This window comes from Gossypium hirsutum, chromosome D12, assembly GCF_007990345.1.
Source record: "Gossypium hirsutum isolate 1008001.06 chromosome D12, Gossypium_hirsutum_v2.1, whole genome shotgun sequence".
In the NCBI taxonomy this organism is placed as follows: domain Eukaryota; kingdom Viridiplantae; phylum Streptophyta; class Magnoliopsida; order Malvales; family Malvaceae; genus Gossypium; species Gossypium hirsutum.
In genome coordinates, this window is record NC_053448.1 from 21,800,497 (window position 1) to 21,823,900 (window position 23,404).

The window sequence follows — 23,404 nt, forward strand, 5'->3', positions numbered from 1 at the left end:
AATGCAAAGATGAATTTGATTAAAATAACGACGTTTAGACATGAGCCTAATTCATAAAGGAATTTTTATTGCCTCTAGGCTAAAAGCAACAAGTGTGTTCTGAACATTACTCTAAATAAGCTCTAGATGCTACAGAGATTTCTTCCACAATCCGACTATTTAGAACACTCCCAAGTTTATAAGGGTGGATATCTAACAAGGTCCCTTTTCAAGCATGTCTTCATATATGGCATTGATGTGAACACTTCCCAACATTGTGTGTATATTTCTCTCTTTTTTAATTTCCTCACAGAACTCCATCTCTTTGTCGTTTATCCTGCCCTAAACCAAGGTCCTGAATTCCATGCACTCTTGGGTCTCGTGCCCCTTCACAATGGTTCATTGTCTTTCCATGGTTTCCTCCTGAATCAGAAATAACTAATCCACTTCTTACCCTCACGTTTACCCTATTATCAACATGATTGGGTAGCAAATTAGATGAGTCATCAAACTTGACGATACCCCTATTGATGAGCCTTTCAACTAGCTTTTTAAAAGCGGTGCAATTTTCTATCGAATGCCCCATGATTCCTGCATGATATTCGCACTAGGTGTTTAAGTCGTATCATTTAGGAAATGGGGGTTGCATTGGTTTCAAGTAGAAAGGGGATACCACATGTGCATCAAATAAGCCTTGATATAGCTCTCTATATGACATCGGTATAGGTGTGAACTGAAGCCCACCTATATTTGTCCTCATATAAGGTTCTTGCTTTAAAGGGCCCTGATGGTTGGTGGTTTTTGTCTTTGGCTGCCCCACAGTGATTGGTTTTGAGTAGTCCCTGTTATACCTACTTACATTATCCACCTTATTCCCCTTTTTCCTTGGGGCTTTTACAGTATCTGGGTGCTCTATTCTCGCCTGTTTTGTTTCTGTTGGATCATCAAGGGCAACAGGATTGGTTAGATTGCCTCTTAGATTATAACTTAAGCCTGTCGAGGAATTCGTCGACGTCGATGTACCAGTCTGATATTGTTGGGGTCTGATAGTAAAGAGCGCCCCTTGTGGACGTGCATCTGGCTGAACCTGGACACTTATCGGGGTAAAACTTAAGGGACAAACAAGGTCTTCATTATCATCCCTAAAGTGGACCACTGGGTTTTTTCCTTTTTCTAACCTTCTAGCCAATAATTGAGTTGACTGGCTCATCACATTTCTTTGGAATTCTAAGATCTGATCTCTCATATCTTGTTGAAATTTGGTCAATTGCTCTTGCATCTGTATTTGCATTTGCTCTAATCTTTCCAACCTTTGGTCCATTTCTCTAGTCTTTACTCAAGTACCGTAACGATGTTTGGTTGGTCGGCTGGTTTCTAGGTTAACTGAGGAATTATTTTAATCAATTAGAATCTTTTAATAGTCTTTAATGCATATGATGTAATGTAGTGCAAATGCATTAAATAAATGCAAAAAGAGACGTTGATTCTGGTTCAATTCTTTACTAGAACAACTTTACTAGAAAACAGATCTCTTTACATGAAGTGGATACATATACGGCTTCGTCCTCGATCATCCAGATATTAAGATGCATCTCGCGAATTTTCCAATAGTTCATTTTTGCTTGATTCAGGTCGCAACTCCTTGCTCACTCATGCTCATGAGCTTCTTTAAAATGGTTGGGATGTTTGATGACTCTTGAATAATCTTTCCTAACTTGAATCTTTAGGCAAAGTAGCAAAGTCGTATACTCCTCTTGTTACACTTCTTGCATCACGTTTTCTTGGACTATATTCAGAAAATCGTATTGTCTTCCACTTTATAAAGAAATCTGTTTTCCATGACAAGCGCTCTATTCAACAACCGAACGTGAATCAACACCTCTTTCCTGAAACGCCATGCAGTCAAAATGTCATGCAGCCAACGCAAAACACAACAAGTTAGTATCAGTTATAAACATAGAATCCAATACAATCAAGAAATAATAAAACACCTATTTGGGTATCTACTAGGGTTTGGCGCAGTTCTTCCTAGGGAGAGTTCCTAAAGTTCACTATATGAGGTTTGGCTTCTAGGGCAAAGGTACCCGAACTAGCAGATTCCTCGATCCTCACCCATTATAGGCTAATATGGACCGATTTTAGTTCATAGGAATACATTTCCCTATGGCTGCATGGAGATGTAAATCTCACGAAGACATTGGTACGAATGTATCCCGAAAGCGATCCACTATCCTGCACGAAGGTGGAAACCTCACGAAGGACTAGTTTTTCACTCCCACTTAGAGAGGTAAAATTAACCAATATATGCAATGCAAAATGCAAATACACATTAACATATTTGGACCAACCAAACAAACATATTATGATCAAAATCATGAAAATAATGCATAAGGGGGAATCGTGATTTTAAAACAAATTTTGATTTCTCAACCAAAAGACAAAAATTAATCAATTTACGGCTCGACTCTCTAACCGGTCCCCAGTGGATTCGCCAAGCTGTCGAAATCATTTTTTTGAAAAAAAAAATTTAGTTGTCGACTTTAAAAAATGAAAATTAGAGTCGCCACCGATCCTTTATTGAGGTGTGATCGGCTCACCTTGAAAACAATTTTGGTCTACGAATTAAATATGGGTTTGGGAGTCAGTTACGTACGAGGAAGGGTTAGCACCCTCGTAACGCCCAAAAATTGGTACCTAATTGATTAATTAATGTCCTATTGTCGAAAAATTAAAAAGATTAAAAAGCGATTCCCCTTTAAAAAAAATCTTTCTTCAAATTTATTATTTTGAACACTAAAAATTTCAGTCTTCTTACTTCAATGAAGAAATCGAAACCCTGTAAGTTGGGGCATGACTCCTTGAAGTTTCAAAGACGACACATGAGTTTGCCTTTACTAAAAAAACCTCGTATCGAGATAACAGAATGCTATCCAATAAGTTAGGACACAACATTTTGAATCTTTGAGATAAGCTTTAATTTGAAATCTTTGCTTTAATTGAAAAAAGAATACTCGGTTACTTAAATTCAACGAGGAAGATTGAAGCCCAGTAAGTTAGTGTACAATCTTCCCGAGAATCTTGGATACCGAGTCTTATTTTGTAAAACCTTGAATGAAAAATGTAAGGTGATTAAATGACAATATGCAACGCGAAAGGATAATTTGTAAATAATTTATACATTAATCAAATGAACGGTGGATAAATACAAGCAAGTAATACACATAGCAACAATAATCTCATGTAAATACCCACATTGGCTAATAAGAGGAAACTAATTAAAATCAAGCAATTTTACATAAACACTAACGAAATATACAAATTTAAACATAATTTAAGAAATAAATATAATATAAATTAAAATATTAAAACAAATTTAAATAAATTAGCAATATTGAAATAAGTTGAAATAAATTAAAGATGTTAAAATATTTGAAAGAAATAAAATATCTATACGAAATTAACAATAGATTATGTATGTATGTATAATGAAAATAATTTAATATGAGATATGTATACATATATAATATTATTATATAATAGTTTTACGTAAAAAATATATATTTATACAAATCTAAAAATATGTAATGAGTGAATTTAGAGAAAATATATTGTAGAATAAAATAAATTCAAATAATATTAATAATAGTATATTATAAAAAGGTAAATACATATAAGATTTTAAAAGTAACTTAAAACAATAATACATATAAAATAAAGTAATGTATATATAATAGGAAAATATATAAGCAAATAATATTATCAATAACAGCAATAATAGTAATAATATTAATAATAATGAAAGTAGTAATAATAATAATTTTAATAACAACAACAATGATCCTCATATTAATGAAAATATTGAACTAATTAAAAAATAAAAAATACACAAAAAAATAATTAGATTGCAACTAAAACGAAATTAATCGGGGAATAACATAAATAAAATAAAATAAGGGTCAATGTGCAATGCGCGAATGACATGGAGGGTTAATTTGCAAAAATTCCCAACCCTCCAAAACGCTGTGTTGCAACATGGACTAAAATAAAACGAAAATCAAATTAAGGGGTGAAATTGTTTTTTAAAAAAAGAACTTATTTGGAAATGCAACAAAAGAGAGACGACCATTTGCGCAAATTTACCCCTGGGAAAAAATGCGCGGATCCTCCCCTCGGGTCGAGTCGCGTGCGGGCCGTGGCATAAACGGCGTCGTTTCTGCACTTATGAGCCCTTGCTCAAAACGGCGCCGTATGGTGGCCCTAATTAAACCAAATTCTCTCTAAAAAAAGTTGTGGCCATAAAAATAAAAAATAATAATATAAGTATTTCTCTGCTAGGGTTTCGACCCTAGCCCCCTTCTCTACTCGCAGGTCGTGCCGCCTCATGCCTCGTCGTCCCCGTCTAGACTCCGATTACGGCGGAGAAGATAGGGATTCAACGGCTTTAATAAACATGTAAATCCTCCTCCATTTATTTCTTTCTTCTTAATGAGTAAACAAACAAAGAAAAAGAATCAAAGAATTGAAAAAAAAATCGAAAAGAAAAACTTAAATCACCTTTCAAATCACTTTCCCTTTGAAAATTTTTGTCCTTTTTTATTGATTTCCTCTATTTTTTTACATCCCCCCTTTACACTGATTTCTCCCTCTTTTATGAATACCGAATTCCCCCCATCTTTTACAATGAATCAATCGGCTCTTTTTATAGCCGAAAATACAAAATAAAAGAAAATGAATCCCCCAAAAATCTCGTCTGTTATCCCATTTTTTCTGCTATCCTAATTACGTGCTGCTTGCTGCTTGTGTTCGTTGCAAGTACAGCTGGCGTGGAGGTATACGTGGAGGTGCGGCTCACGCGGAGGGGAACTCTAGCTGCTGCGGCGCGCGCTAGGGCTGAATGCTGCTAGGGTTTCCCGATCCTTCCTCTGCTATTGGTTTTGGGCTACTGTTTGGTGTTTTGGGTTCATTTGGGTTATTGGGTTATTGGGTTTTGATTTTGGGTAATTCGGGTTTGGGCTTGTAATTAATTGGGTTTCTAATTAGGCTTAACATAATCTAGGCCAGGACTGAATTTGGTTTTACTTTTTATTGGGTCAATGTTTGTAAAAGAATGGACTACTGATATGGACCTTTAATTTTTATTTATTTTTAGAATTTATTAGGCCGGGCAAAAATGGGTTATTACAAAGTTTTTGAGGGATTGAAAATGAGAAAATTGAAAAATAGAGGCACCAATTTTGAGCAAATAAAAATAGATGGACTAAATCCACACAAATTAATAAGTACAGGGACTATCCTTAGAATTTAACCTTTTGTTTTTAAATCTTTATATTTTTATAATATATTGACTTTTTTAAAAAAGCAATTGTATTTTTGTTTTTATAATATTTATAATTTATATATTTTAAATTGTTTATATATGTTTTATTTTTTAATTCTTTGTTTTTTATATTTTAAAAAGATCATGTAATGACATGGAATGTACCATGCCATTGCTAGAGTTATCAATGGGTTAGGTGGCCAGCTGGATCCAACCGCTCAACCCGACTTTGATTGAGTTTGGATAAATAATTTTTGTTCATGGACCAACTTGATCCTACTCGGTCCAAATTTAATTAATATAAATTTTAAAAAACTCTTGGAAAGTAATTATATTAATATTAATATTAATATAAAATTATATATGATATGTAATTACTTTTAAATAGAAATATGGATTTTTCTTTTGGCATATTAGGCCAGCCTAATTTTTTTATTTAAGAATTTGAGTCTCGATTTGACCTAACCAGCACATGAATATAATCCAATCACCTCTAAACAGTGTTAAAAACACTAAAATGTGTGATAGACAAGCCTGTTCTTGACATTTTTGGGGCCCTAGGCAAAATAATAAAATGGGATTTTAAGTTCCTTAAAATTTGGAGAGAAAAAAAATTTCGTCCCTTAAAAGTTGGTAAAAAAAGTTTTGGGCCCTTAAAAGCTAAAAAAAACTTTTGGGACCCCTTGAAAGTTGGTAATTTTTTTTACTTTTAAATGTTTAAAAAAAATTTTGAGTCCCTTAAAAATTGGAAAATAACATTTTAAACCCTTTCAGCCTTAAGCCCTGGACGGCCGCACCTCCAGACAACCCCAGAATCGGGCTTGGTGATAGGATTCAAATTTAGAAATTAATTTAGACCATAAAAGGTTTAAGAAATTTTGTAAGTTTAGGGAATAAATTTTGTTTTAATAATACTAGAATGTTACGCTCAATCCTAGGGCTTCAATTCCTTTTTTTATATAATTTTACTTCTTTTAAGGCATATATAATTTTACTTATTTTAAATAATAATTATTTATTCAAATGTTTATTAAAAATTAGATATATATTGATATATGTAAAATAATTATATCTTTAATATAGGGAAGAAATCTATTTAAATTAACATAGTTTTATGCTCTTTCGTAATTTTTTTATTAGTATTTATATTTTAAAATATTTAACCATTGAACTTATCAATATAATTGTATTTATCATATATCTCTATCTCATCAATCTAAAAATATGTTTATATTAATATTCAAATATATAACGGTTAAAAGCTTTTTACATAAAAAAATTGCACCAAAATTAACATGCATGATCTACATGAATGGATATGAAATATAACGGTTAAGTTGTTAAAATATAAATAGTAAAAAAAGTTATGAGGGATGTAAAACCATACTAGTTTTATATCGTTGTAAGTAAAATTCTACCCTTAATATAAATATTAAATGATTGGATTATTTGTTATTAAAAATTTTAATGCAAAATAGATTTTTTTTTAAATCAAGTAACAAATCCATTAAATTAATATTTAATTTTAAATATAAAAGTATAAAAATAATTGAAAATTATAAAAATATAAAATAATTGGAAATTATAAGAAATATGTATACTAGTTAAAAAGAAGAAATTAATTTTTTTTGTTTATTTTTATTTTCATTAATTATAATTAAAATAGAATAATTCTATTTGTAAAAATATTAAAATTTATTAAATTATTTTTTAAAAATAAAATTTAAAATTTAAACGGTAGCTTTAAATATATATATGGATATTTAGTTTAAAAATCTAAAATATTTATTTTTATGAGTAACTAAAATTATGGTAACGAATTATTTGTATTAAATTCACGGGATAATATATATTTTTCTCATGAACTTGGCAATTAGTTCTACTTTGGTATTTGTATTTTTTTTTTTGCATTTTAGTACCTAAACTTGACAACTAGATCCATTTTGGTCCCTAAGCTTGGATTCCGTTAAGATTTAACTAGAACAAGATCGGATTAGTTGATCAAACAGATTGGACTAAGAATTTACTGGTATAACGGTCAGTAGTTGAACAAGTTAAATCGGATTAATAAAATATTTTATTTTTAATTTTTGAGATTTTTAAGAATTTTTATTTATCTATTTATTTATTGTTGGTTTAGTAGTCGAACCGATTGAATTAGGAATCGGTGGTCTAACCGATTCAACCATTGGTACAGTAGATGTGACACTCTGAGATTATATCACATCACCACCTAAAAATTTATATATATATTAATTTTCAAGTGATAATGCAGCACAATCTCAAAGTGTCATGCCATCAAAATTTTATATGTTTTAAGTTTAGGAACCAAATTGAACCTAGTTGCCAAGTTCAAAATCTATATTATCCTTAAATTCAAAGTGAATTTGGATGATAAATATGATTTAGCTCATATTCATATGCACGATGGATAAACACTAAATAATAAATTTAATATTGGAATCTGCAATAAATAAATTTATAAAAGAAATAGATTGAATGGGGCTGTATATTTAATTTTTATTATACTATATGTATAGGAAAATTATCTCTTACACAACTTATGAGATTTTTTAAACTCTACAAGTAAGTTAAGGATGTAATATATGTTTTATAAAATATAGCAAAAAATAAAAAAATTAACACCCTTAACTATGCTTAATTTTAATATTGTCCATGCTTGAATTTTTCAGACTCCGCGTGTCAAATAATTACCCTATATTAAGGATAATTGTGTTAGATATAAAAGATATGTATTATAGTTATTATCCTTTAACATATTTAGGATTTAGTTATTATTCTTTTATTTGGTAAAATTTTATTTCTAATCATATTAGTCAATCGAAATAATCAACATCTTTTATTATTTTAGAGAAATTGTTAATGTAGACTTTTTTTTTGTTGAAAACATTTGTTGTAATGATGATAAAAAGAATATTTGTTAGAATAATGCTCTTAAAAAATTTATCAATCAAAATAAAATATTTAAACTTTCAAATCATATTAAAAATTAAAAATTTAAATTTAAATATAATATAAAACAAACTGAAAATTTTTCATTATTACCTAATTTAAAAAAGAAAGAGAAAATAAACTAGTTTTTATTTGTGTGTATTAATTAAAATATATTATATTAAATTATTAAAAATGAATACAAAATTTATAATATTTTATAAATATTATTATAGGAATGTTAAAGATAATATAAATATATAATTTTTATAATGATAATAATTTAAATTATAATCCTTATAAACTAAGATAAAAATTAATATTTAAAATAAAATTGAATGATTTGAAATTACTCTCAATTATGATTTTTTTTTTGGTGACGTTAAAACATTACCTAACTAATTACATAGAAATATTCTGAAAAGAAAAAACACCCTTTGCCCTGTCTATTTCTAGAAAAGCTAGAATCGATGTAGGAGGGACATAAAAAACCTACAAATTTCTTTTTTGACCAAAGCTAATTTGGCTAAACAATCTGCAACTTGATTTTGCTCTCTAGAGATGTAACGCAAGAGCCATTAGTTTTCTTGTGACAAAATACTTTGAATTCGTTTGATCAAGGCTGAGTTCGATGTGGTGGTAACGCTTCCTTGAATTGCTTTAACAACTTCCAAGCTGTCTGATTGGATTATTACCCTGTCATGACCTCTACGTTGGATAAGCTTGAGGCTTTCAAAATGCCCCAAAGTTCAACATAAAAAATCGAACACTTCTTATACCCAAAACCCAATCTCCATTCTCATCACGCACTACTCCCCCAGAAGCTGCATTTCCTGAATCCAATTGCACCACACCGTCAGTATTAATGAGGATCTGGTTCCCAATTGTCTGTTGTCTAAAGGAAAGTTCGTAGCAACCAATCAGTTCATCACTAAAAGCCAAAAGGAATTGTTTGGCCCAACTATACGAAACTTTGACTATCTTACTCGAGCTCCAAGACCTTCCTTGAAATATAAAGAGATTACGATTCTTTTAGATGCGCCAAGTAAGTATCCCAAAAAGGCATGCCTAATTGGCTCCTCCCTCATGAATTTCAGTATTATCCTGCATATTAGAAAGAATCTAATCGTGTAAACTATTAGAGAAAAAAATTCGTTAGGTGGTTTCCTAGAATAACCTGGTTCCAGACATCCTTAGTTGTTGTACAATCTCTAAGAATATGCAAAATGTCTTTCAATTCATAGCCATAAATAGGGCAAGAGGGATCAACCACTAAGCCCCATTTGACTCTTTCCACATTATTGAGTAGTCGTTGCTTTAAGACAGTCTAGCCAAAGAAACGGACTCTTTGTGGACCTGGAAGCTTTCATGTAGTTTTCCATTTCTCATCTCTAAAGTTCCAAGCATCTTCCTTGAAAATCTTGTAGGCACTTTTGATAAAGAAAGCTCCTGTCGAAGTGTGACACCATGAGATTTTATCAGGCCTCTCAGATGGATATGGCAAGGGGAATGCCCATAATACGCTGTATCACATCATCCAATAACCAAACCCAAAACAAATCAAGATTCCACAAACCTTTCTCTGTGATCATCTCATTGAGAAAACAATTTGAGTCAAAATTAACATTAGCAGGGATATGATTAAGTAGCCCTACACTTGGAATCTAATTGTCTCTCCAATAGCGGATTTTATTATCATTACCTACAGACTAGATTAGGTTCTCTCATAATAATGGCCAAATATTTTAGAGATATTTCCAAAGAAAAAAACTTCTATCTTGAGCAATACAATCTAACATATCTTCATTCATCTAATCTTCGACCTAATTAAGCGAACCCATAAAGCCTCCTTGTCAACACGATATTAAAACCTAGTTTCAATAAAAACGAGTTGTTTTGGTCACGTAATTTCCTCATTCCTAGGCCACCACACCATTTGGTCACGTAATTTTAAGAAAAGTATATATAAAACGGTTAGCAATTACCTTTATCACCAGCTTCTAAAGGACAAAGCTGAGACTTATTGGACGAAACTGGGCAAAGCCCTCCAGGTTCAACACCTTAGGTATAAGGACTATCACGATATTATTCAATTCAGAATCTATAATACCTCTTTTAAAAACCTTTTTAACCCGATTACAGACAACTCCCTCAATTGTACCCCACTACTTTTAGAAATAGAGGGCATGAAAACCATCACTACCTAATGCTTTAAGAGGTGCTATGTCAATGAAAGCATCCTTAATTTCATCATTCATGACTGGTCTTCCCAAAAAATCAATATCAACAGGATTAAGCTAAGGAAAACTGCTTGGAGGTAAGTTCCCCATAGGCCTAGGATCCTCCCCATATAAATTTTGAAAAAAAGCTATTCGCCTCAAATTCTGTGAAATCTAGATCATAAATCCATTCACAATCATAATTGCGAATAGTGGTTATAAGAATATTTTTCCTTCTTTATAGAGTATGGGTATGGAAAAACTTAGTATTGTAATCCCCTAGATTTAACCAGTTGTATCTCACATTTTATTTCCAAAGAAGTTCTTCGTGATGCAACACATTCTCCAAGTCTTGTCTAACACTCAATTTCACCTGAGTTAATCGATTTGAGCCAAAAAATCCATTTCCTCTAAATATCAACTAATTTATTAATTAGATATCTCTTTCGAGTGGTAATGTGCCCATTAATTGATTTATTCCACTCTTTTAAGCTATTAGTAAACTTGGCTAAAGTTTCAAACATATCCCCTCTAAAATTCCAGTTGTCATCCACAAAATTCTCAAAATCAGGATGTTTGGCCCACTCAGACAGAAACCGAAAAGGCCAACCTTTAGATAGAATAACCTCCTAATCTAGGGAAGGGAAAAAGGGCCTACGATCAAACTTAATCTTTAGAAGGTGAGTAATCAAATTGTTCAAAAAATTGTGAACTCAAGCTTTATTTCCCAACGTATGATCCAACCTATCAAAAAGACCACCTCTGTGCCAAGTAAAGGGAGGACCCCTAAATCCTAAATCTTTTAGCTCAGCCATATCCACAAAATCACCAAAATGGGGACATCTCCTTCCGTTGGAAATACCACCTATTTTCTCAGTAGGGGAGAGGATTGCGTTGAAATCACAAATAACAATCCATGGAATTTGTCCCAACAAAATTGACAATCCCAAATCTTTCCAAAGATCTTTACACTTCTGTCGATTTGGACTTCCATACACAAAGGAGATAAGAACCGGCATTAAAGAAGACACATGACAAACCTGGGTCAAAATAAACTGAGGATGACTACAAACCACCTCAACTCGAATTGAATATTTCCATCCAAGCCATTTTCCCTCAAAATATCCTATCGCCTCCACTTGGTGTGAGTACTAGAAACCCAGCTTTGTAATAATGTTGTCTACTTTGGCACCACTCACTCTTGGTTCAAGCAAGCTAATAATATCAGGTTTATATTTCAAATTTGTATTCAGGGAAAACTCGAGGAAATTTCACGCTAGCAGAACCTTGGCAATCCCAAGAAAAAAATGTAAAATTCATGGATTAATACAAAAAAATTAAGAAACATACCATTATTGTCGAGAGACAGTAAACCTATCCAAGGTCAAAGCTGCTACTTTCTGGGCATCATTCACTATTACGCTAGACACTTAGGAAGAAAGAAGCTCCACCATCGCCCTCGTGGATTCTACTAAGGGAATCTGAGAATCCCCGAAGGATTTAAAGCGACTCCCCTGGCCTCGTAAGGTGTTAGAAGGCTTTCGACCACTACGATCGATGCTGTCCCTATCCTCATTCTTCCTATCTTTAGGGCCTGAGATACCCACACCCAAGGTCTCTATAGTTCGTTTGATCAAAATACTCTTTCCGAGATCTAGAACACCATCGATCATCGGGACTTCAACTCTCTCCAGTCCTTCAAATGCTGGGTTGAAGTGCACCTTAACTCCATCGAGGTTTCCATATTGCATGTTCTCTTTAACCCCCGATTCAATATCACCTGAAACAGAAAAAGAAGCAGTGGAATCGATGTTACTAGAGTTAATAGGAATTTTGGACTGAACCTGAAACTTAGTATTTTAGAATGCTGGCCTAGTAGTGACCTTATCCATCTTTACAAAAGAAACCCCGTGCTTTCCTATGGACTTCTGGCCTCGATCATTGTCCCAGCCTTTATTCATGGATATGGCCTTCGTACTTTCCTCAGCCTAAACCGACTTAGCATTTAACTTCTTAAGACCAACTTCTATAGTTACCGAATTAACCTTATTAAGATGGGTATGGCCCACTTTGTTTGAAAGCCCCAATTGTAAAATTGTCTTCTTCATCCATAGGTGATGTCTTTTCCAGCAAATTAGTCCAAGCTGACGTACTTTGAATAGCATTACTAGAAACTACGGATAGTCTTGTGACCATTCTTTTAGATTTGGTATTGTTCTAATGCCTTCTTCAACTGTTCTTGATAAGGTGTCAGTGGTTCAATCTTTATGTCTTATGGTGCTAATACATCTCCTAGAGGCCATATATCTGCTGGAATAGTTCTATTTACCTGGCACAAATATTTTTGTAAATCCTTATAATTATAAGGAACTAACCTCTGAAAAATATGTTTTGTGTATCCAGGCACTAGGGAATGACCCTAGTTGTGTTGTTGGACCATTCTGCATAAAATAATGAGGCTTGTAAAAAATAATCACAATATATTGTGCCCTGGTATCTTTGAGTTGTTCTCTCATGATCATGTCAATCCATTGTTCTAAAGGGTAAAACCATTTACAAAATGGATAAATTATTCATCTCCAGACTGATTTCATCTTGGGCAGCCATAGTCAGAAAATGTAAAAGGTCTTCAATGAAGAATTCTATCCTACTATGAAACAGGTGTGTCAAATACCACATCATCCATTTTAATTAATCAAGGAATTTAGTGAATTGAATTTTAAGTGGATGAATAAATGGATATTCTTTGTGAAGTCCCAATGGTTTAAGAAATTATCCACCAAAATCTCGAAAAATACTCAATTGGTAAGAAAACACCATATTTCTGACCTCTTTGTGGAATCTTTTTTCCATGATTAGACTCAACACTTCCGGAGGATGTTCTGGGTGTGAATTTGGATGGTAATGTATGGAAAAAGAAGAAGGTTGGGGTTGAGTTTTCTTGGATTTTGATGATGGAGGTCTTATCATGAAATTTACAGAGGGTCTTGATAGAATATTAGCAAGAACATTGGTTTTTCCTTTAATGTGTTTAACATCAAAAGAATATTTGGAAAACCATTCTGACCATCTGAGCAGTTTAGGATGGGGTATATTTTTTTGTTTGAATTTTAGCATTTTAGGAAATGAGGACATGTCCATTTCAACAAGAAAGTGATTTCCTATAAGATGAAATTCAAATTTAGATATACCTTTCTTTACTGCAAGGATTTCTTTGAAAGTGGAGTGGTAATGGATCTCAGCATTCCACTTTTATAGCCACATAGTTGTCTTTTTCCATTTCTTTCTTCAAAAAGTACAGCTCCTTAGTATTTATCACTTACGTCTGTCTGCAAGATTCTTTTGCCTTCTGATGGAATTTGTAAAGGTGGTAAATTTTGTAGCTCTTCTTTCAACATTTGACCGCTTGAGTTTGGCTGGCATTCCATAGAGGAGAATCTTTTTTCAACATTTTTCTTAAAGGATTTGTAAATTTAGAGATTTTTGGAATAAAATCTCTGAGATAATTTACAATTCCTAAGAATTGTTGAACTTGCTTCTTGGAAAGATTTTCATCTAGAAATTTTTGCTATTCTTCTGCAATATGTTTGCTAGGCTGATATTTTCCATCTTTAAGATTCATACCAAGGAATTTTATTTCTTCTCTATCAATTTGTATTTTCCTTTTTGAGAGCATGATTCTATATTGAAGGACTATCTGCTTGAATCGAGCCAAGAGATTGGCATGTTGTTCTTGATCTGGGTTGTTAAGAAGGATATCATCTATATAAATCATAGCTCGATCCATAATAGGCTAAAAAATCTTTATCATGGCCTTCTGAAATAGTGATGGAGCAGTTTTAAGCCCAAAAAGCATTACTGTTTATTGAAAATGTTTATTTGGGATGCAGAAACCCGTCTTAGGTCTGTCTTCTGGATATATGCCCAACTGCCAAAATCTTGCTTTCAGATCAAACTTGGAGAAAACTTTTACCTTTGCTAAACTTGAGAATAGTGAATTTATGTTGGACAATGGAAACTTATCATCTTAAAGAAAATGATTAAGAGGCTGATAATTAATTACTAGCCTAAATTTTCCTCTTGCTTGTTCTGATCTTTTGTTGACATAAAAAGCTTCACACGCCCATTGTGATTTGAAACTTCAATCAATCATTGTTGTTGCAACTGTTGACATTCTTCCTCTGCTAGTTTCTGATGTTTTAGATTCATTCCAGTGTGACTAGCTCTAGTAGGATTGATATCTTTATTCCTTTTAAAAAGAAGTTTGATAAAAAATTCAAAATTTTTCCATAATGGATTTTCACATTTCTGAAGAAATTCTGAATGAAAATCTGTATAAGATCTTTCCTTCAATTCTTCAACAACTTCTTGGATCTTTTTGAGTGGACTATGAACAATTTAGGGATTTGGACCAAAGGTTTAAACATTCGTTTATACCTTAGTCCTTCAGGTAAAATTCTTAATTGTTTGGCTTTTGTATAGAGATCAAAACCAACAACAAGATCTTTACCTAGGAGTTTTGACCCTAAAATTGTTGTAGTCACAGCACATCTTGATAAAAACTGAATTTTGATAGGTTTGCTCACCAAATGTGTTGCAAATACTTTATATGCTGCAGAGTTGAAGTAACGAAGGTGTGGTTTCCACCATTCTGATGGCAAAATTTTTGGATTCATGATTGTTTCTGTCGCTCCAGTATCAATAAAAGTAATAACAGTAATAGGTTTACTGTATTTATAAAGATAGATTGAAACTGGAATATAGGGAATAAAAACTTGGGTTGTTGAGAGTATTTGGGACTGCATCTTGTATATCTCACTTGATGAAAACTCAGAGTCACTGTATTCAAGACTTTGAATTGCACATAGTGACTGCTCATTCGGCTCCTCATCGATGGAGAATAAAGACTCGAGATCATCATCTTTGCCGATCTTTATTCCAGATTCTTGTTGTATCTGCTAGATCATTTTTGCTCCTTTTTTGTTGTTGGGGCATGATTTTGCAAAATGTCCTTTCTGATTGCAAATGTAACAGCGAGTTGATTTAGCTCCTTTGGAAGATCTTTTCTTCTTAAGAAATCTCCATCTAAATTTTTTCTTTCTAGGTATCTTTAGAGAAAACTTTGTCAATCTCCTGAAAGGTCTTTTTTTTTCTTGTAGGGCAATAACAAGATTTGTCTTTGCCACATTTGATTTTGAGATAAGAATCATCACAGGCCTTATCTAGCATCCTATCACCATGAAGATAATCATTAAAGACTTTTCTTCTATTGCACAAGTATTCAAGAGTAATATAAGTCTCTTGCTGAATTTCTTCAATAGTTAAATTGAGAATATTTTTACCTTATCTTTGTAAGTTGTGATTGACTGCCACTTGAAGTTAATCAAGTATGGATGCAAGCACTGCTTGTTTAAGACTTGGATCTAACCCAAGGGCGTAAAAGAGTTTAGTCATTGCATAAAAATACTTTGACAAATCTCTTCTTTTGTATGAGCAACATCTTCTTTTGAAAATTTCTCTTTTTTTTTAGAGTCAACAGATCTTCAGGACTTCCAATAAAGTGATTATGAATAATCTTGATTGCTTGCGATAAATCTGTTAACACTAAAAATTGCATTTGTTATTCTTGGCTTATAGAATTCCACCAGTCTTTTAACATTCCCGTGAATCTGCAAATAAATTCTATCAGGATGTTATAATGACTTTCTTCCGTTAGCCTTTTGGTTTCTAACCAAGCATGGAATTCTTGCAGTCTTTCTGGCCATTTTTTTGTTAGAATATCATCTATAGTGAAAATAATCTTTCCACCCGAAACATGAGGTGAAGGTCTTGCATTTGAAGGTTCAACTGCTTCACTCATTTCTTCATCATCTGACATTTCAACTTTTACATTTGGTTGACCTGTGGCCATTACTTGTAGATCAGAATTGACATCTGAAGACTCAGAATCTTCTGAAGTAGATTCTGATGAAGATGATTCTTTAGTAGGAGAGTCTTCAGGTTCTTGTAAAACAGATATCTTTGGAAGCATTTTCTGATTGTAATCCTTCAAAACATTTGATAAAGGATTACTATCAGAAAGTTCTTCCTTCTGAATCAGCAATGATTTTGATACCTGTCTAGGTGGAGAAGGACTTTTTTCTGTACTTTCTTCTTCAACAGGTCTTTTTCCCAAAGCCTTTTCTTTTTGCCTTTTCCTTTCTTGTGCCTCATTTTTATCTGCTTCTTTTTTAACCTTGATCTGTAAAAATAGATCATAAATACTAGGTTTTTTCTTTTCTTCAAGAGGAGAAAAAATTATCCGGATCTGTTCTTTGAGATTTTACATTTATTTTTCTCTCTGTGCAAGGTGAGAGAAAAATTCTTGGCCTGGCACTGCAGGTTCTCTGGCGACTTCTTTCAGTATTTTTTGGAAAAGTTGAATAAGATCTTTAATCATCTTTGAATTTTCATCATCTCTGGTTTCAACATTGGAGACTTTTGAGTCAATTTGATTGATTTTCGAGTCTATTTTCTTCAAGACTAAATTTTGAGCCAAAGCATTTTCTGTCTGCCAGTTGAGAGTAGCTTCTATCGTCGTTATTTTGACTGGTTTTCCTTCTGGACCTGCTTGTAACTTTGAAGGAATTTTTGGAGTATCAATATACTCCTTTTTAGAAAATTCTGTAATAGGAGGAAAATCTTGACGAATATGCTGGCTGATACATGCATACTTCTTGACTTCTCTAAGATGGAGTTGAAGTTTGGGCTTGTTGGGAACAAGATTGAATCTGATTTTGTTTTTGAACCCATTTTTTTATCCTCTTATAACATGACTGCTTTGAAGGCTTGACCAACCATTTTTGTTGGTCTTGAGGATCTTTCTTTGGTGGTGGAGAAGACTGATGTTCAACTTCTGGCAGTTTTTTCATTTTATCAACAGAATAATCAACAAGATAAAAAAAATTTCCATTATCCTCTCCCAGAGGACCAATATTTGGATCACCATTTATCCACCGTTTATAAAACTCAGACTGTGTTGATTTCTTGTGAGACTTGTAAGCTTCATTATCCATGCGTGCAACCCATTCGTCAAAACTTAGCTCATTACATAGTTCATAGGAACACATAAGATCCCATGGAAAATGTCCTATAATAGATCTTTATAAGGGTTGACTCTAGCCTTGGACTTCCAGGTTGGAAAGGTTGCATCATCAACTGTGTTGGGAAAATTGGTGGTATAACTTGAGATCTTAGATGACTGTAATCAAATTGAACTTCGCTGGTTCCGTCTAATTTGGTGATGATCTGGCTTTTGGTTGATTTGATAGGTTGATCATGATCATGCTGATGGATTTGCTCATAATTTGTTACCTATTTTTTTGGAAAAAGTTTCAGCAACTCTTGCTTGGGTATTTGTTTTGGCACATGCACACAGTGAGGCTCTTCTTTGGTATTAATAAAAATGATAAGAGAATCTTCAAAACCATGGTGTGACAAATTAAAGGTGTGATCTTGAACCCTATACACTATTTGACAATGAAGGGTCGTTGTTAGAGCTGATTCGACCATCTCAACTCCAATAATCTGGATTTGGACTTTTAAAGCATCCAACAAGTTTATAAGCTCTGTAGAATCCTCTTTTCCCAACAAGCTAAATTTATTTTCCTTTTCCAGAACATTCAGCATTTTAAAATGAGATCCCGACGATTGCTCTCCTTGACTATTCTTCCCCAAATTTCATGGCTCCCTTTATTGACGCCTAAACTTATGCTCTACCAGCATTCAAGGCCCAAAGCCTCTTGTTTTCACCTCTATAACGTTAACAACACTTTCCTTTTCTAGCGCTGTGTTCATCCTTGCCAAGTCTGTCGACGCCTCTTCCAATCGCCTACAGTTTTCCTTGAAGTGACCATAACAGCCACAAAAGAAACAAACGACTGGAAGAGATTCATATTCAATACGTTGAATATTTCTATTGATCGAAACCTTAGAAATCAAGGGCTTTCCTACCATTCGAGCATATGGGCCTCTCGTTTGTTGTCTGTGTTGAGATCCAGTTTCGCAACCTTTCCCACCATTCCCCCAATTTCCCATAAGATTTTCTTTTTGTACATATTGTTAGAGTATGCCCAAAGATCAATCATGAGATGGTTGTAATAACATACTTGATTTATCATGTTTATTAATATAAGGCGTTACCATTATTATTGTAGTTTCTTTTCTGTGTGTATAAATAAACTGTTTTATAATAATGTCCTGAGAATAATATGATTATTCTTAAAAGGTCCTTAGTAAAGTATTATTATTGGATAGGACAACAATAATGCATTAAGACTAACATATAGTTGATCGATGATAAAGAGTTGTCATTGATATGGAATGTCAAAATTGATGTATGAATATGTGTGTTAGAGAACAACATTTTGGACTGACCCGTTATGAGTATGTTTCTTGGATTATTATTTAATTGTCACAACATTACTCATAGTGATTAATATGTATATTGTAATAGGCCCAATTTGCCCGGGCCGAAAAACACAAACAAAAAATAAATCAAATATAAAAACAAATAAAATTAAAATGCCATTATTGAACAGTCTAGTTTTTTTTACAGACCAAGTTAAATTAAGCCCAAACCCGATTACAAAATCCAAATACCCAATGAACCCCAACACTAACCCGTTAACCCAAATTAACAACCCAAAATCAAAACCCAACCTAGCCCCAGACTTTCCTAGACATCAGAAACCCTAGGTAGCAACATTCGGCCTAAGCCGCCGCAGCAGCCTCGCAACGTGCCGCCTTCCGCTTTCCTCTCTACGCGCACCACCCCACCACCTCCGTACTCCAGTACCTGCAGCAAACAACAAACAAAGTAACAAAAAGACGGACGAAAAGAGGGGCAACAATGACAACGAAAATACAGTGAATAGGATAGAGAAAAGGATAAAATTCTCTGTAGTTTTTGGTTATAAAAACCCGATTTTAAATCTGTAATGGGGGTTTTTTACACACACAGACACGAAATCAATACAAAAAGAAAAATTGAAAAGAATGTTTTATTCTTGCTCTTTTTCATTCGGTTCTTTTTCTGTTTCTTTTTTCTTTTCTTTTGATTTATGGTCTGAGAAAGGGAAATAAAATGAGGGGTAAGGATTTTACCTTTGTTGCGAAGCCGGATCTTTGTTCCCTCTGTCGTTAATCGGAGTTGAGAGAAGGCTTTGGAGGGCCGATGAACGGTCATAATACGAAGCGGCGCTCTCCCTTTCTTATGCCATTTAGAACCAAAACCTTTAGATTTAGGTTTTTTTTTGTGTTTTAACTATTTTCAAAGAAGAACGGCACCGTTTGGTGCCTTGACCCGATGATCCGACTTGATTCGGGGAGGATCCGCGCCTTTTGAAATAAAGAGGACATTTGCATATTCGGTCCCTCCGCATTAGCTTTCATTTCGATTCGGTTTCCTTTTATTTTTTAAATTTGTTATCGCATTTTATTTTGATTTCAATTTAATCCACAGTTATGCGGCGTCGTTTCCATTGTTTGAATGCCCAAACCTGTGCGTATATTTGTTGTTTTGGTCCCTCGATGTTTTGTATAGCTTCAATTTGATTTTATTCTTTCAATTTGAACTGCATATTTGGTTTTAATTTCATTTAGATCAACGTTTTCATTTATTGGATTTGAGCATCCAGATTTGTGCGTTTAATTACTGTTTAAATCCCTCAACTTTGAATCAACTAACAATTTAGCTTTTCTTTCTTAATTTCGGTTGCAATTTATTTTTTATTTATTTGATGATAAACACATTTAATTCTTATTTTGACATTGTTATTTCTAATATTTAAACATTACTTCAATAATTAGGTTTGTTATTATTGTTAAACTTGTTATTAGTATGATTTTAAAATATAAAATATATTATTTAAATTGTTAATTATATTATTTGAATGCATTATACGTTAGTTTTTTTTATTCATTATATGTGACGGCCCAAAGTTGACCCTAGTCGAAAAGTGGTTTCGGGACCACGAAACCGAGTCTTATAAATAATTAAAAATTATATTATGTGTTTATGATGTGAGTAATTGCATGTGTGAAAGTTTCATGCATTAATTTGATCATCTTTATGTGAATTTTTTTTAATATGGACTTATATGAAACTTTGTTGGAAAGTGAGAGGCTAATTTACAATGGTCTAATAGTACATGCATTGAAAGGAGTGGTTTTGCATGTCAATTTACCCATGTTAAATATAGTGGCCGGCCAAGGAAAGAATATGCTCCACTAATTCAAAAATTAAAATAATTTTGTATTAACAAATGATTTAATAATTGAAATAAAAGGAATTAAATAAAAGAGAAGAAGGAGGATGGTGTTCATCTTCTTCTCATACCTCCCTCAAGCCGAAACAAGGAGAAAAAAAGGAAGGGGAAAACTTACCTAGAGCAATTCGGCATTCATCTTTAGCTATTAGGAGGTAAGCTTTGAATTTGTTGATTTGGCTTTATAATATGCTAAGTTAAATGGTGGATGCACTCTTGGTAATGTCAAGAAAGTTGAGATTTCTTATGGTGAATTGAGCAATATGCCAAATGATTAAGTGTTGGAATTAGGGGTTATTTCATGTTGTATGGAACAATGGGAGAGTGACTAGAATGGGGTAAAGATTTTTGGATGAGTGGCTTAGAGGAGCCTAGTACATTCGGTCAAAGATTGAGCCTATTTAGAATGTAAATTTCTTCCTCTATGATTATGTTCCTTGCATGTTAAATGGTTCTTGATAGGACCAAAGGATTGATCAATAGGCATTAAAAGGCTAAATGTGTGAATTTAAGGTATAAGAACCTATAGGTAATTACCTAGGTAATGTTGGAAATTAATGTAGTGTATTCGGCCATGTAGAGTATATCCTAGAGATATTATGTTTAATTCTCTATAATCGGCTAAATGAGTGATAATGGGTTATAATGTTGAATTGAATTATATGTATAAGTGGTTAGCAAAGTGATTAAACTACCGAATTTAATTAGTAAATGTGTTCTAAGCTTGATGAATTTTGAGATGCGATTGGGAGTAAATTTGTCATGAGCATACTTTGTTAATAATAAATATGATAAATGTATATATATATAGCTGAATGTGATATGTGTGAATTATATGTTAAATCAAGGCTTGGTAAGCTAGCTATTAAGGTGAAATGCTAATGTTAGTATTTGATTTGGTGATAATCTGTTTGGGGACAGCAGCAGTAAGGTGATTTTGGAAAATCGCCATAAATTATAGGAGTTGAATTAGAAGCTGAGTGAATTATGTAATTAAAGCTTGAAGAGTCTATTTTCTTACAAAAGAAACTATAAAAACAAAAGAGTTACCGATCTTGAGATATTTGAAGCATTGTGGGGCTGAGTCATAATGACTGCTGGATTCCCTGTTCTGTTTTTAGAAAATCATTATAAATTGTACAAAAATGATTATAAGATAAAATTTATATGCTTAGACTCCTTAATGAGTCTAGTTTCTAATGAGATCAAATACAACACATTTTGAATTCTGTAAAGTGAGAAATTGGATTCGTAGTGAAGAGTGGTCAGAATAGTCAAACAGTGAACAGGGGAAACTTTAAGAAAAATCTGGTATTGATTGGCCAAGCCTAAAATTCTGAAAATTTTATGGATGGAAGATATACGAGTCTATATTCAGGGAAAATTAACGGCAAGTGATTTGGAGTTTAGTAGCTCCAGTTATAAGTAATTTAGTAACTACTGCTCAGGAAAACAGCTCGTAGTGAATATGTGATTTTGTTGTAAACATTAATGAAAGTTTGCCGATGAATTATTTATTGATTAATATAAAGCTTACTATAATCTATGTGTGTGAAAGTCGGATCAATATATATATTATTCTGAAAGTAATACTTGAATAGTCGATTAATGACTATTTTAAATTTTGTTGAACTTAAGCTCAAGAGCAAAGGGGAACTAGATCCGATAAAGGGAAGGAAAAAGTAATCGAATAGCCGTTGAAGTCGTTCGACGACATTTGAGGTAAGTCTTCGAGTAATGACCCTACTTGAATTATATTGAAATGAATAGTCATACTATGACGGATAGTCGAATGTGCTTAGAGACTATCTTATAAAGCCAATTGAAATCATGCTCTTTGTGTGTGGCTACTGAGCCGAAAATTGAAAGGTTTAATAAATGTTTTGTGTTTGAGCCTTAGTAACGAAGAAATGATATGGATGTGTTATGATTATTGATATATGTGTGCATGAGCATTGGATTATATCCGGGCTAAGACCCGAAGGCAATTATGCGAGTTGATATATCCGGGCTAAGACCCGAAGGCAATTATGCGAGTTGATATATCCGGGCTAAGACCCGAAGGCAATTATGCGAGTTGATATATCCGGGCTATGACCCGAAGGCAATTATGCGAGATGATATATCCGGGCTAAGACCCGAAGGCAATTATGCGAGTTGATATGTCCGGGTTAAGACCCGAAGGCAAATGTGTTTGCGGCTGTATTCGGTTAAATACCGAAGAAACTTGGGTTTGAATGTGAGCGTTTTGTGCTGTAACTAATTTAATAATTATGCTTGACCAACCCGAATGATAAGGTATGTTTGCATGTGCATTGGAAAAGTCGGTTCGTTTTAAATAGTATTCGTGCGATCGGCTAACGAATTTTCGGCTTTTAGAAAGGTTGATACCTTGTGTATCTATGTTGATGAAGTGTGAAGTAAGTATGATTATGAGAATGTGTGTTAATAAAGTGATTTAGTTAGCTATGTGAATGTAATACTGTAGTCAAAGCCGATTTCATTACTTGAGACTTACTAAGCTTAAAATGCTTACCCGGTTGCTTTGGCTCTCTGTTTTATAGATTTTGTTCGTTAGCTATCGGATTCGGGATCAGCGAAGTCGAAGTCATCTACACTATCAAGCTCTT